The sequence below is a fragment of the Myxocyprinus asiaticus genome, chromosome 34 (genome assembly GCF_019703515.2).
Source record: "Myxocyprinus asiaticus isolate MX2 ecotype Aquarium Trade chromosome 34, UBuf_Myxa_2, whole genome shotgun sequence".
Lineage (NCBI taxonomy): Eukaryota > Metazoa > Chordata > Actinopteri > Cypriniformes > Catostomidae > Myxocyprinus > Myxocyprinus asiaticus.
Genome location: NC_059377.1, coordinates 34,122,287 through 34,135,932, shown reverse-complemented (window position 1 = coordinate 34,135,932; position 13,646 = coordinate 34,122,287).

Below are 13,646 nucleotides of genomic sequence, written 5' to 3'. Positions count from 1 at the left end.
AAACCGAGCGTTTCAGACAGAGGGCAAAAAGCAAGGTGGAAAATGATCATATATTACTAAATTATGACTGTTTTGGTGAAATAAAAAATTAACAAGCATCATCAGTGGACCTCAGGGAAGACAATAAAATTGTATATATATATAAAAAAAAAGATTATGTCATGACCCTTTTAAATGAATTCATGTTCTGGAAATTTAACTCTAAATTATTGGTTTAACCCAGAGGATTTTCAAACTGGGATTTCACAAACCCCATGGGTCACAGAGGGGCTCTAAGGAGTCTGTGCAAATATATATATATATATATATATATATATATATATATATATATATATATAAGACTATTAGCCTACAATATGAGATTTTAAGTAATCATTTACTTAAGAGATAATTAAATATGTTGAAATGAATGTTCCTTGTTCAATGCAGGTTAAGCTCAATTGACAGCATTTGTGGCAAATATTGATAACTACAAAAATATTTTCAGTGCATAACCCAGGCACCTACAATGAAAGTGAATGAGGCCAGTCCATAAACACTGAAAAACACATTGTTAAAAAGTATAGCCACAAGATGGAAACATACTGTATGTGTCAACATGATTTTATTATAAGTTATATCTAAAATTACAACTTCGTTTCGATGACAACTCATCAAGTGATTTTATCACACTAAAATCATGTAGAACAGAGATTTTATCAGGCTTTAGTCATGTTAACATTTATAATGTTTGCATCTTGTGGCAATACTTTTGAAACAGTGTGTATTTAAATTTGTATGGACTGGCCCCATTCGCTTCCATTGTGAGTGCATTGCTGTAACTGCAATTTTTATATAAACGAAGGATGAGTTAAAAATATTTTCAGTGGTAATCAACATTATTCTACAAATGATGTTCATTGAGCTTAACTTGATTTGAACCTGGAATATTCCTTTCACGTGTTAATTTTATAACACACTTTACGTGTGTCATCCAGATAAATTACTGACCCCAACATATTTCGTTTTCTTTCCTTAAAAATAATGCTACCTGATTTATCACATTGTTTTTATAATATCAACATTGTTTTCTCACACAGTATGCAAGGGTCTTTATACATGAAAATATCTGCTTTAATATTTTAGGAGAGGTGTCCCTTGTGAGGGAATGATCATATTTGGGGGGTCCTTGCCATTACAAATTTGAAAATCAATGGTTTAACCAATGTAATGCATATCCAACCAGTAGAACAGAATACAATATCCTAGTAGATGATAAAGGTGATATAAAGGTATGCTTGACAATTCACACTGCAAGACAGTGGCGTAGCCAATGGTGAGTCAATTAGACCCAGGCCCCCCCAGAATATTAGAGATTATTCTTTGATTTAAAATATATATTTATAAAATAGTTTAAAAAATGCATAAATTCTGATTTATGAAATTATGATAGAACTGTTTTAATGCACCACTTCTCTGTTGTTAAAGAAAATTTTGTAAAACAAATTGAAAAATTCCCCAAAACTTGGCCTATACATTTTTACTGAGGCCCACCCAAAAGTAATTTCCTGGCTACGCCCTTGCTACAAGGTGTAATATTGGAGAAAGTGACTATATAAGGCCTACTGTTTAAAAAGTATTACATATAAATTAAGAAGACTGACCTTCACAAAGCAGGAAAATTAAGATCCTCAGCATCATGTCTTTCCAGTTACACAATAAGTATCTGCTACATGGCTTCACCTCTGTCCTTGAATACATTATAAACTATGCGTGATGGGTGCAACGTCTCAAAACAATGGAAATTTAATCAATTATGAGCATAAACTGCACCACTGAGGCTCATCAAACAATGTCTCTTGGCAACCCTGAGAACAGTCAGTGAGAACACAGGAAGGAAGGTGTAACTGCATATGGGGTATATGAGGTCGCCCAAGAACAGTATCTTGTCGTATGGCACACACTGGCTTGAAAAGAAGTGTTTATTTTGTGGATGTGTATCTGATGTGTGTGTGTGTGTGTGTACGTGCATGCATGTGTGTGTGTGTGTGTGTGTGTGTGCAGGAAAATCTGTTTCACCTGTTGTACATAATTCTATATTAATTTTGATAGCTTCGATCATTGTACAAATGATATTGTCTGCATTAATATATATATATATATAGAGAGAGAGAGAGAGAGAGAGAGAGAGAGAGAGAGAGAAAGAGAGAGAGAGAGAGAGAGTCCAAGTGTTGAACCAAAGTAGGGACAGGAGTTTTTCAAGATGTGTATTATCCAGATAAAATTTTATTGTTGCTATAATATAATCACAGTTTCTTTGTATGTGAAGAGAATATTGATTTTTATAGAACTAGGCTGAAATCATTTCATTTTTCATATAGCATCTTTCTATTAGTTAACATGAGTGTTTGCAAGGTCTTCTTTGATGAACCTTTTTCATCAAGACAGCTTTCCCCAAACTCATAGACAGTTCTTCTCTCAAAACAGTGATTTCATATAGTGTTTGAGTGATAATGAGTTATAAAAATATATAAAACATAAATAGTAGTAAATGGTATCAAAATCAATATGACAAAAACATTTGGACCCACTTTATATTATGTATCTTTAACTACTATATAATTAAGCATTTGATACAGTGTACTTATTATGTACATATGTGTTATTGCATTGGAACAAACCCCAACCCTACCCTAACCCTAAACCTAACCATAACCCTAACCCTAACCCTAACCCTGTACTTACATTTAAAATACCTGCATTTATTTACATCTGTAGTTGCAATGTTAACCATTATCCCTAAACCTAAAGCCCAAAGTATGCTTCGGTCAGATGCGAATGCTGAGCGTCCGCGTACAGGACGCGTGACGCAAATTTCATCATCAGCAGAGTGCGTGAGCACTGAACACACGCAGTCCTGTCTGTATTTTGTTTTGTGTTCCCTTACTTGATTACTGTTAAATTTTGTACAAGTGCTCACTACTTTTTCCTGTATTTGTTTATACAATTTATTGTTTTCTAACTGCACATCTTTGAACGTGCAGAATGTGCATGCGCCTGGAGTTATTTGCACTCATTAGTGGGTCCACAAGTTTGCAACCCTTACATTTTGAGCCATTGCTGTCATGGAGCTAGAAGCGCTAGCAGAAGATGTAACCGGTTCTAAACATCAGGAGATGATGGTAAAAACAACAACAGTGGATGTGTACATCAAGAGTGCATGTGTGAGGAAGTCTGGAGATACCTGCATTTGTATAACTCGAGTCTGAAGTAATATAAAGACATCTTAATGGGTCTCAACACTTGAAGAGAAAGTCCAGTGTCTCACAGCTGTCGTAGTGTGCATGCGCCAACCGCCTGTGAATGCGCTTTGTTATATGGAGTATACTTTGGCTCGTGTTCGACTGTACACAGACGCTGAGTGTTCATGTCAAAGTGGAAGTATGCCCAAGGTTTAACCCGACCCCAATCCTTACCATATACCTAACCCCTAACCCTACCCTAAACTTACATGTACCTCAACCTCAGTAGCAGCAAATGTGAATTTTGTAGAATTTTGCAGAACATTATGTAGTTACACAATAAATAAATTGAATGCATTTTATTGTTAGTACATAGTATTTAAAGACACTTAATTAAAGTGAAACCAAACATTTCTACTTAATAATCTTAATATAATCTTGCCTCTAAAATATTTGGTTGTAAACTGATAAAAAGCAAAAATATTTCTTATTAAATGATTGATATGTTCATAATGCAACGACTGTGATCAAAAGTTACCTATGTATTTATGTAGAGAGATGACTTATCTGTACACACACATATTAAGTAGTTTTGTGTAATGTGGGTACACTTTTTGTAGATGGTTTAGGTGATACATTAGTCTACTTAAGCATACAACAAAACATTAGTTTTGAATGGGTATAAAATAGAACAAAGCCCTTCGCACAGAGTTTGATTGCCCTTCTCATCTCCCAAGAAGTGCAGAAAAATATAATGGGATCAAAGCATGCATTTAAAGTGCCTAGCATGACAGCTTTCATGCATCATTTTGGATTTTCTTTTTTGATGAAACCCACTAGCCTACACTGTAAAAAGTATCACAAAGCTGTTGTTCATCAATGCATTTTTAAGTTATAATGCACTATGTGTGTTTACATGTTTGTTTACACTGCAAAGCAGTCACGGAGTCAGAGCCTGTCGGATTTACATCACGTAAACTCATCCACTTCTCCTGAAAGATGTGAAAGTGAGTGGCTGGTGAACTGGGAGAAGAATTGAGTAAACTTTATAGTGACCTACACGATATGTGTTTTACATGAATAAAGCACATCGTTAAATTACGTTTGAAAAGTTATTTTCTCAGTTATTGCCGATTCCATAGATATCAGTGTGTCAGCCATAGTGCATAAACAGATTTGAATTTAGCAGTATTCCACGCACCAAACAGTGTGATCGTATGCGTCAAAGGGTTAAGTTGTGATTTGCACACGCGCAGTGACTGAACACAAACTGAAGTGGAGGGCGCAGAAATTGGAGTGGCATAAACCAGATTGAGATTAACAAATTCTGGTAAATTAAACTAGTTAGTCAAAATTGTTTCTAGAAACACAATGGCAAAATAGGAAAGTTTTGTTTCTCTTGCTAGCTTTGTTTAGTGTCCTACTCAGGCTAGCTAACGAATTTAACATTAGATGGTGTTAAAATTGTACTGCTAATAACGTTCAATATTGTTATGCAGTGGTCTCTTTGGGTCTAATTTAGGGGCCGTTTACACGACAAAGTTTTCAACTAAAAACAGAAAACGTTTTATGCGTTTTGGCTGTTCGATTTCACGACAACGCCGTTTTGGGGCTTGAAAACGCAAACTTTTGAAAACGGGTTTCAAAGTGCAAGTTTTTGAAAAGATGCCGTTATCGTCTCCGTGTTTAACATAACAGCTTGTTATGTTAACTTACTCTCCTACCAGCCCAAGAGACAGCAGTGGGAATACAGAAGAAGGCAGGAGATGAAGTGATGGTAAAAATGAGCAGAGTTTATCGAATAATCTTGACTTCAGTCTAAAGGCATGCACGCAAGTACTTCAAAACAACGCGCGAGACATTCAAAACTACAGTGGCGGACTACAGGACTGTGTTTGTGCTGCTCAAGATTTTGAGTTTATTGATGCTTCTCCAGCAAAGTAATTGTAGTAATAAAGCAACCTCATCGTCCATCCAGACAAAATTGCTCGATGCTTTCGCCATCTTCATTGTTTGTATTCACCGCTCTGTGGAAGAATGCTTATGTGCGCAGGCGTGTAGTGTTTCTTTTCAAAGAGACATCGCCAACTACTGGTCTGGCATGCATAATACAGCGTTTTTAGTCGATCCTTTTCTATCCAGAAAGATCTTTAGCCATCATTGTCTGCCTGTAGTGATGTTTACTTATGAGTCTTCAGTTTTCCCAGAACCTGTAATATACAGTATACACACATGTATTTTTTTAGAAGTATTCATAAAAAAGCTCCAAAACTACTGAAAAATATTTAAAAGTATAAATATCTCTGTAGTGTCATTATAAAGATGCTTTTTCATTTAGAACTTTCCAAGAACTATTTTCTATGTTATTATGCTGACCAAATCAATTGGCACCTTTGATATGCACTTCCATGACTGATTCCATTTCTTGATACTGAACCTAGGGAAGATATCTGCTCCAGTCGGATTGATTGTTCGAGCAATACTGCCATAGGTAGTGGCCAACTTCTTGGATCAGTCTCTCTGATTGTCCATTGGATTTGGGATGGTAGCCCGAGGAAAGGCTGACATTGATGTCAAGATGCTTACAAAACTTCCTCCACACTTGGGATATGAACTGCAATCTTCTGTCTGTAACAATGTCCTCAGGGATGTCATATATCCTGAAAACCTGCTCAAACAGACATTCAGCCAACTCCTTTGTGGTGGGTAGTTTAGCAAGGGGAATGGGATGACAAATATTGGAGAATCTATCAATGATGACAAGTACAGTAGTATATCCATTAGATTGGGGCAGATCAGTTAGAAGTCCCTTGCTATGTGAGACCATGGTCGATGGGGAATAGGGAAGGGTTCCAGTTTACCTTTGGGTAGAGATCAAGTGTGTTTGAACTGGGCACACACTGGGCAGGATGCAGTACGACCATTACAGTATTAAATCTTTAACATCGTGACTGAGTGGAGGCCACCAGAACTTGAGTATCGGGTGAGTAATTTTATGGTCTGTGTGATGCCTGGGTGGCCGGAGTTAAGGGAAGTGTAAACCCACTGCATAGGTTGAGGACGAATGCTAGCTGGGACATAGGTCTTGATAGGAGGTGTGTTAGGCAGACTGGGATACGAATGCATTTTCCAGGGCATCAATAATCTACCATCTAATAGTAGCTGCAATAAATGAGGAGGGCAAAATGGTCTCTGGAACTTGAGAGCTATCAGGGGGTTCAAATTGATGAGAGAGGGCATCTGCTTTCGTGTTCTTTGTTCCTTGGACCCTTGGGCCCAAGTACATAGCCTAGGAAAGATATAGTGGTTAGATGAAACTCACATTTCTCTGCTTGTTTTTTTTTTTTTTTTTTTTTTGTGGTTCTGGAGGCATTGAAGAACACTTTGTACATGTTGGATGTGCTTCGTCAGGCAGGAAGAGTAAATTAATAGATCGTCAATGTTCACAATCAGGAAATGATTAATCATGTCTTGGAAGATCTCATTCATAAATGACTGGGAACACTGCAGGTGAGTTGGAGAGTCCATACAGCATAATGGTGTATTCATAATGCCCCCTGGTGGTGATGAATGCCATTTTCCATTCACTCTCTTCAGGTATTTGGATGAGATTGTAGGCACTTCTGAGTCCAGTTTGGTAAATATGATTGCTGACTGGAGTTGTTCCAGAGCTGCAAGGATCATTGGGAGTGGGTAGCAGAATTTGACTGTGATATATCATTCAGAGCACGGTAGTCAATACAGTGTCTGAGTCCCCCATCCTTCTTTCCTACAAAGAAAAACTGGAAGCAGCATTTGACTTAGAACGTCTGATAATGCCGAGACTTAAAGCTTCAACAATATATTGATCAAGGGCTTCAGATTCAGGGATGGAAAGTGGATATATTTGACCTTGAGGAAGAAACATCCCAAGAATCAAATTGCGCTATCCCATAGACAATGTGGGGGCAATGCAGCTGCTTTTGACTTGTTAAATTCATCCAGGAACCGGTCATACTCTGCAGGAATATTATCCAGGGTGCCTAGAGAAGGAATCTCTACTGAAGTAGATCGACATGGTAAAGATAAGTAGGAAGTGAGACTAGGGTTGCAATGGTATGAGATTTTCATGGTACGATAACCGTCTCAGATAATATCATGGTTTCACGGTATCATGGTATATGGTATTACACAATTATTATTATCAGTTACAATGACCCTTAAAGGAGTGAAAACAGAAGGGATTTTTTGTTTGGTTGAACAAACGCTTTATTATAATTGAAACTGGAAACCATTTTTTTTTAAATTGAAGTATATGTAAAAAAAAGTCTCCCTTTTGAAAATAAATAAGAAAGCTAACAGAATTATAATAATAAACCGAATTATAAACATGATAAAAAAAAATAGCATGTAACTATAACATGTTATATAACTAAAGCATGTTAGTTTACATGTTAGCATAGCATGTTAAAATAACTACTAAATGAAAAATGACATCAGCTTTTAAAGTAATGTTCTATGATTATTAACAATAACATATAATGTAGGTGTGCGACAGTGCAGCCAGACTGCTCCTGTCTGTACCTTTAACTCAGTGGTTCTCAGCTGGTTCCCTAATGACTCAGTACACTTGACATTGCAGAGTTACGCATATGGGGAGTAGTGTTTGATCCCCGCCTGTTTTGGCGTGAAACTGACCGCTATAAAAACACAGACACCATTTCCTCAGAATTTCTTCCTTCAAGACAGCGATCATCTCTTGTCTAGAAGCCCTCTACCTTTCGTCATCGATGCACACGAGTCAGCGGACGGAATCTTCACGGCAGCGAGAAGACTCTCCGCTCCACTGCAGTGCTCCAGCGAACATCTCTACGCCTCGCCACTTGACGCTTCGCTGGTGAACGGATCGGCAGGTGTAGAGTATCCTTTTAAAATACACTTGTAATTTGTGTGATATAAATATAAATTATTTAAATATAAACATATATATATATATATATATATATATATATATATATATATATATATATATATATATATATATATATATCTAAAAGAGCCACTTACGTGTTTGCGTCTTTTTCAAGATGTCTTTCTGTAAGTGTTCATTGTGTGAGAGACACATCCCGCCATCAGACAAGCATGAGAGCTGCGTTTTCTGTCTGGGCCGCACCCACGCAGAGTCAGCTCTCATAGAGACAGACTGTGCTCACTGTGAGGACATGAGTCTCAAGCTGCTCCGCTCACGAATCGCCCTTGTTCTGAGGAACGATTCAGTCTCTCGCGCCCTCCCACCCGCCTCTTCTGTGATATCCGAGGATTCACACGAGGAGGCATGGCGGGGCCGCAAAGTCGAGCAGGATGAATTTGAGGTGGATTTCGTGCCAGCACACGCCCCACGAGCCCCTCAATCTCCACAAAGCGCATGTTACCCAATACGCTATGTGTGAGATGAGCTCTGGCCATCTGAAGGAGCGTGCGGCCACGTCTCGTTTGGTGGATCTGATGCTGGGGATGATGATGTCATGTCTCTCGCTGCATCAGGCAGGTGGTCAGCGGATGATGCTACCGCCCCTCTCCCCAGCGAGGGCGAGGACCGTGTATGTGCCACTGACAAGGAGATGCTTCGCGTCCTTGCAAGGGCGGTCAAGAACTCAACCTCAAGTGGTCTCACCCAGAGGAACCTGGGCAGTCTTGCCTCAATGTGTGGTTCTTGCAGTCCGGACGGCGTCAGGCGGCCGCGTCCCACAGATCTGCCCTGTTTTTCCCCGAAGTGCATAGCGAACCATCTAAGTTCTGGCACACGCCATTATCAGCGCACACGTGCAGTGACGCCGTTCTCACGAACATGGACCACGGGGAAAAGAATGGCAATGCCCAACTACCCCCTGTGGAGGAGACGGTAGCGGCACATCTCTGCCCTACGAGTAACAGGGCATGGAAATCACGCCCCATACATCCTTCGAAGCCGTGTAGATGGACGTCCACACTGGCGGGAAAACCCGGATCAGCACTCCACACAATGGCAGTGCTCCAGGTATTCCAAGCTAAGCTCCTCAGACAAATGGATGAGCAAAGCTTTGATCCGGAGACTTTCAAAGAGCTACAGACCGCTACAGACTTAGCGCTGCACGTCACGAAAGTCATGGCGCAGGCCATCGGCAAGTCCATGGGCAACCTGGTCGTTCTGGAGAGGCATATATGGCTGACCCTCACGGAGATGAGTGACAAAGAGAAAGCATCTCTGTTGAATGCACCAGTGTCTCCAGCCGGCCTCTTTGGTGGCACAGTGAGTACGTTTGCTGAGCGTTACATCACGACTCAACAACAGTCACAAGCTATAAAACATTTTATGCCCAAATGGAGCATAGCGCAGACGGCTCGCCCCTGCTCTGTCTCAAGCCAGCAATCGGCTAAAAGACCCATGCCCACTAACTCAGCGCCAGCACCTGCCCCTGCCCCCGCCGAGCTGCCGGTGAGGCCATGCAAGCCGTGGCCCAGACAGAAGCAGCCGTACCAGCACCCACCTCGCACCGATGGGAGGAACCCCCCCCACACAGCGGAAACGCTCCTGAGGGGCGCAACGCTTTGAAGCGGAAAACAGAGCCCGTGGTTCCCTCCGGTGCTCCAAAGAAGTCTCAATTAGAGACACAGAACACTGTTCCCCACCTCCCCACTGCTGTTCGTTGGGAGAGGAATATTGTTGTTCACAACGTTTTGTAAAATGTTGTTTCTGTGTCCTATACAATAAAAAATGCCATGCAAAATGCAATAAAGAATAAAGTACTTGTTGCAAATGCACGAGATGCTCATACATTCTCAATAAAGAGTCCTTTTCCACTTCAAAGCACACACATTATGCGCAATCGCTTCCCTATGGTGAGCGATGCGTTATATCATACGGTGTACAAACCAAATTGCCCTCTGTCCCATTACGTGGATGCGTAGCGAGCCCTAACGGGCATTTCAGAATGGGTGCAAAAAATGATTTTTTATTTTCCTCCTCAGTGCTGTTTGGCATGTCAGGGCTGCCTACTGTTTGAGAGGTTCGATTTGACTTCCTCCGTAACGCTTTAAACTAGAAAAGTCTCACTAGAATTTAAATTGGTCACATCAGTTTTGAGGTCTGCGCTTCGCAATATCGAGGGAAGCCCAATTGTTGCACGTGCGCGTCAGAGACCAGAGCAGATCATTAGTGTGAGCTGGTTCCGTTACACTCGTGCAAAAGTGCAGATGAGAAGCCTTTAGCTGTTTGTGAGATTATCATTAAATCTGCCTCGGCAGTCCTAAATAGGCTATCACTTGGGTGCCGCCGAAATATCTTCAATGGGAGAACCATGGCATGGTTCTTTCCCTGCTGTCCATGACCCAGTCCGAATAGACCTGCGACCCACCAGTTGAGAAACACTGCTCTAACTCACACACACACACTCACTTATGTCAGACCCCCTCGCCTCGCTTCACTCTGACATTTTCTCCTCTGCATGTGTGTGTGTGTGTGTGTGTGTGTGTGTGTGCCTATGTGGCGCAAGGTGATGAGTCTGACAGGCAGTCGAGCAGGAAAGGAGATGCGCACGCACAGGTGAGATTCTCCATCCGGTTGCATTTTTTTTCTCAATACTGTAGATAAGCAAATGTACATGGTATGATAACCGGCAGTTTTCATACCGTGGTATACCGTGAAACCGGTAAGTGAGACAGTGCGATCCCCAAGATAGAAGCTCACCTTGTTTCCACAAGATTATAGGGTCATAGTTGGTTGGTATCAGAGTTGGTTAGCCGCTTCGTGACCACTGACCGGATGGTTAAAGACTTTCTGCATTTCCTTTGTGAAAAGCTTGTAAAAGGTTGTAATTCGAATGCAAGGGAACATTGGGTCAGGAAGCCTTGACATTTTGCTGCACTACCATCAAATCGAGGAGGTGCCGGCAAGTGTGGTTCAGCATGCGGCTGAGGTAGCAAGGGTATGGAAGGGGTTTCGGAGTGAGCAGATATGTGAGCAGTTTCTGTTGTGGGTGGTGGGGCTGGGGAATCGGGGTTGGACACTTGTCGTACACTTTCCAGTATTTGGGTAAGCAATTGTTCATGTCGAGCTAAAGTTTCCTCTTGGCTATTCAGGAGTGTGGTATGTCTTCCAATTGTTTCTCTTTGATTTAATAACGCTGAATGAAGCTGTTCAAGGCCACTAGCTATTAGGTCACTTGGTGCAGTCGAGAGGCTCTGCTGGGTCTTCCTCCATGGTTAGGTATTCTGTAATGAATCAAGTGGAGACCCAAGTGCAGAGTCAAACTTTAATTGAGAACTCAGGCAGATTTTAGGGATAATCCAGAATCGTAGTCAAAAACAGACAAAGGTTCAAAAACAGTAATCCAATCAAGAGCGATGAATCCAAATATGGCAGGCAGGTTCAGAGTTCCAAAAATTCAGGCAATGGTCAAAAAACAGGAGTTAGCAACATTAGGAAAGAAGTGGTATATCGTCCCAGTAGAAAGTGTTCACTTATACCTAACAAAGCTACAACTGAATCCATAGTTCTTTATACTGAACTAATGGGCACTGTGATAAACTACATGTGTTGTCAATAAGCTGGGGATGGTGGCCGGTGATTGCCTGCTTGAATGGCTGGTTTCACAAAGTCTCTGGATTTTTAAGATAAATAAGTTCAATGAACCTAAATATTTGAGTTATTTAATTAAGTATTACTTGAAATTTACATTTCAAGTAATACTTAATTAAGACAACTTGATATTTCCAGTAATGACAGCTTTAGGATTTACTATGAATGTGTCTATCAAAAACATTATTGAAAATGTAAATAAAGTGTAATTGGGATCTTTAAATGATTGGGTTTAGACCTGAAGCTTGAAGCTTTTATTTAAATTCAATACAGCATTCTCTGTTGCAAAACCCAGATGAAAACCCCAAATGTCCAGGTGATTAAACTAGTTTAAAACATTATTTAATGGCTCACCATTCTAAACAGCATTGACAAGGAAAACAGTAAAACACTATATGTGCAATATACATAAATATACTGTACAACAGAAGGCTTTTCAATTCACCACCCTTAGATAAATATACCATTGATTTACTATAGTAATTGTAACACTAACCGTATTGTACTATGGTATTTTGGCAGAAATGTGGTACATTCATTCTAAATGTTTTATTATTTATAGGCCATGGTTTTATTAAATGCAGTATGACAGTTAGAGGAGTGATGGAATATAATATGTTTTTATTTTTTATCTTTTGTATTTATAGTTTGTAAATGTATTTATTTTCATTACAAAAATGCCATCTTGCCAACTATTGTAGTGAGGAGCATGCATGCATGGTTTAACCTGTGGTTACCATGGCCTTATAACAAATATCACTGCTAAATGCCTCTATTAAAACTATGGATACTTTTGAAGAACTATGGTGAATTTTCATAATTATTATGGAACAAGCTATCAGTTCTTCTTCTGACTAAAATGCTTTGATGCTCTAATTAGCTTGGTATGTCTGCAGAAATTCCAAGAGATAACTGTACTTAATCAGTTGGAGTCCCAAAACTCAGTCACACTGTCAGAATATTTAGATTTATCCCTATATTGTATACAGTATATAATTAAACTTTTTTTACATATGTTACTGTTCTTAATATCAGTAACTTTATCTGATTCCCTACTCAAAATCAATGTTTTTCTTTCAAATACAATATTTGTAATTGCACTTTTTTTTGTGCAATATAATAATAATATCACTAGTATTATTAGTCCCCCTTTATTATTATTAGACCTTTTAGTTTCAGTAATATTTAAATATTTACTATATAAATTATATTGCACATATGTAACATTTAAACTTTCATAATATAGTTGTAAGGGGGTTCAGTGGAAGGAGGCGGCGAGAACCGGCTTAATAATATAAATAATAATTTAATAAACAATTTAAACAAAACACACAACCAAAAACACACAGTACAGCTGCCTGCAATTCTCTCTCTCTAACTGTCGTCCCCGGCCGCCTTTATCCCTCGCGCGCCCCACCAGGCTGATTGGGGACTGGGTGTGTCTCATTCCAGCCCGGCCCCGCCCTCCTTGGCTCTACAATAGTATATAATATTCCGATATTTTATCAAATAATGGTCCCATGCACATCTGCAGAAGTCTGGGCTAAGCCCCAAATATCTACTGACCCTAGAACCACCCCTCAGTAAAACTTTAAAAAGTAAAGAAGATAAATCACTTAATAAGCAGATGATAAAATGCTACTTTCAATTTGTTCATCTAAATACATACTCACCAAGACTCTTCAGTTATGGCCTGGCTTCCATCTCATTTCAGATAACATGTTTGTTTATCAGTTTATCGGTTAACACTCTCTGATCTTCCATGGGACGTGTCCAATTACAAACCACAGACACCATCAGTTGTCTGCAGTTCCTCAATACTTATGTCA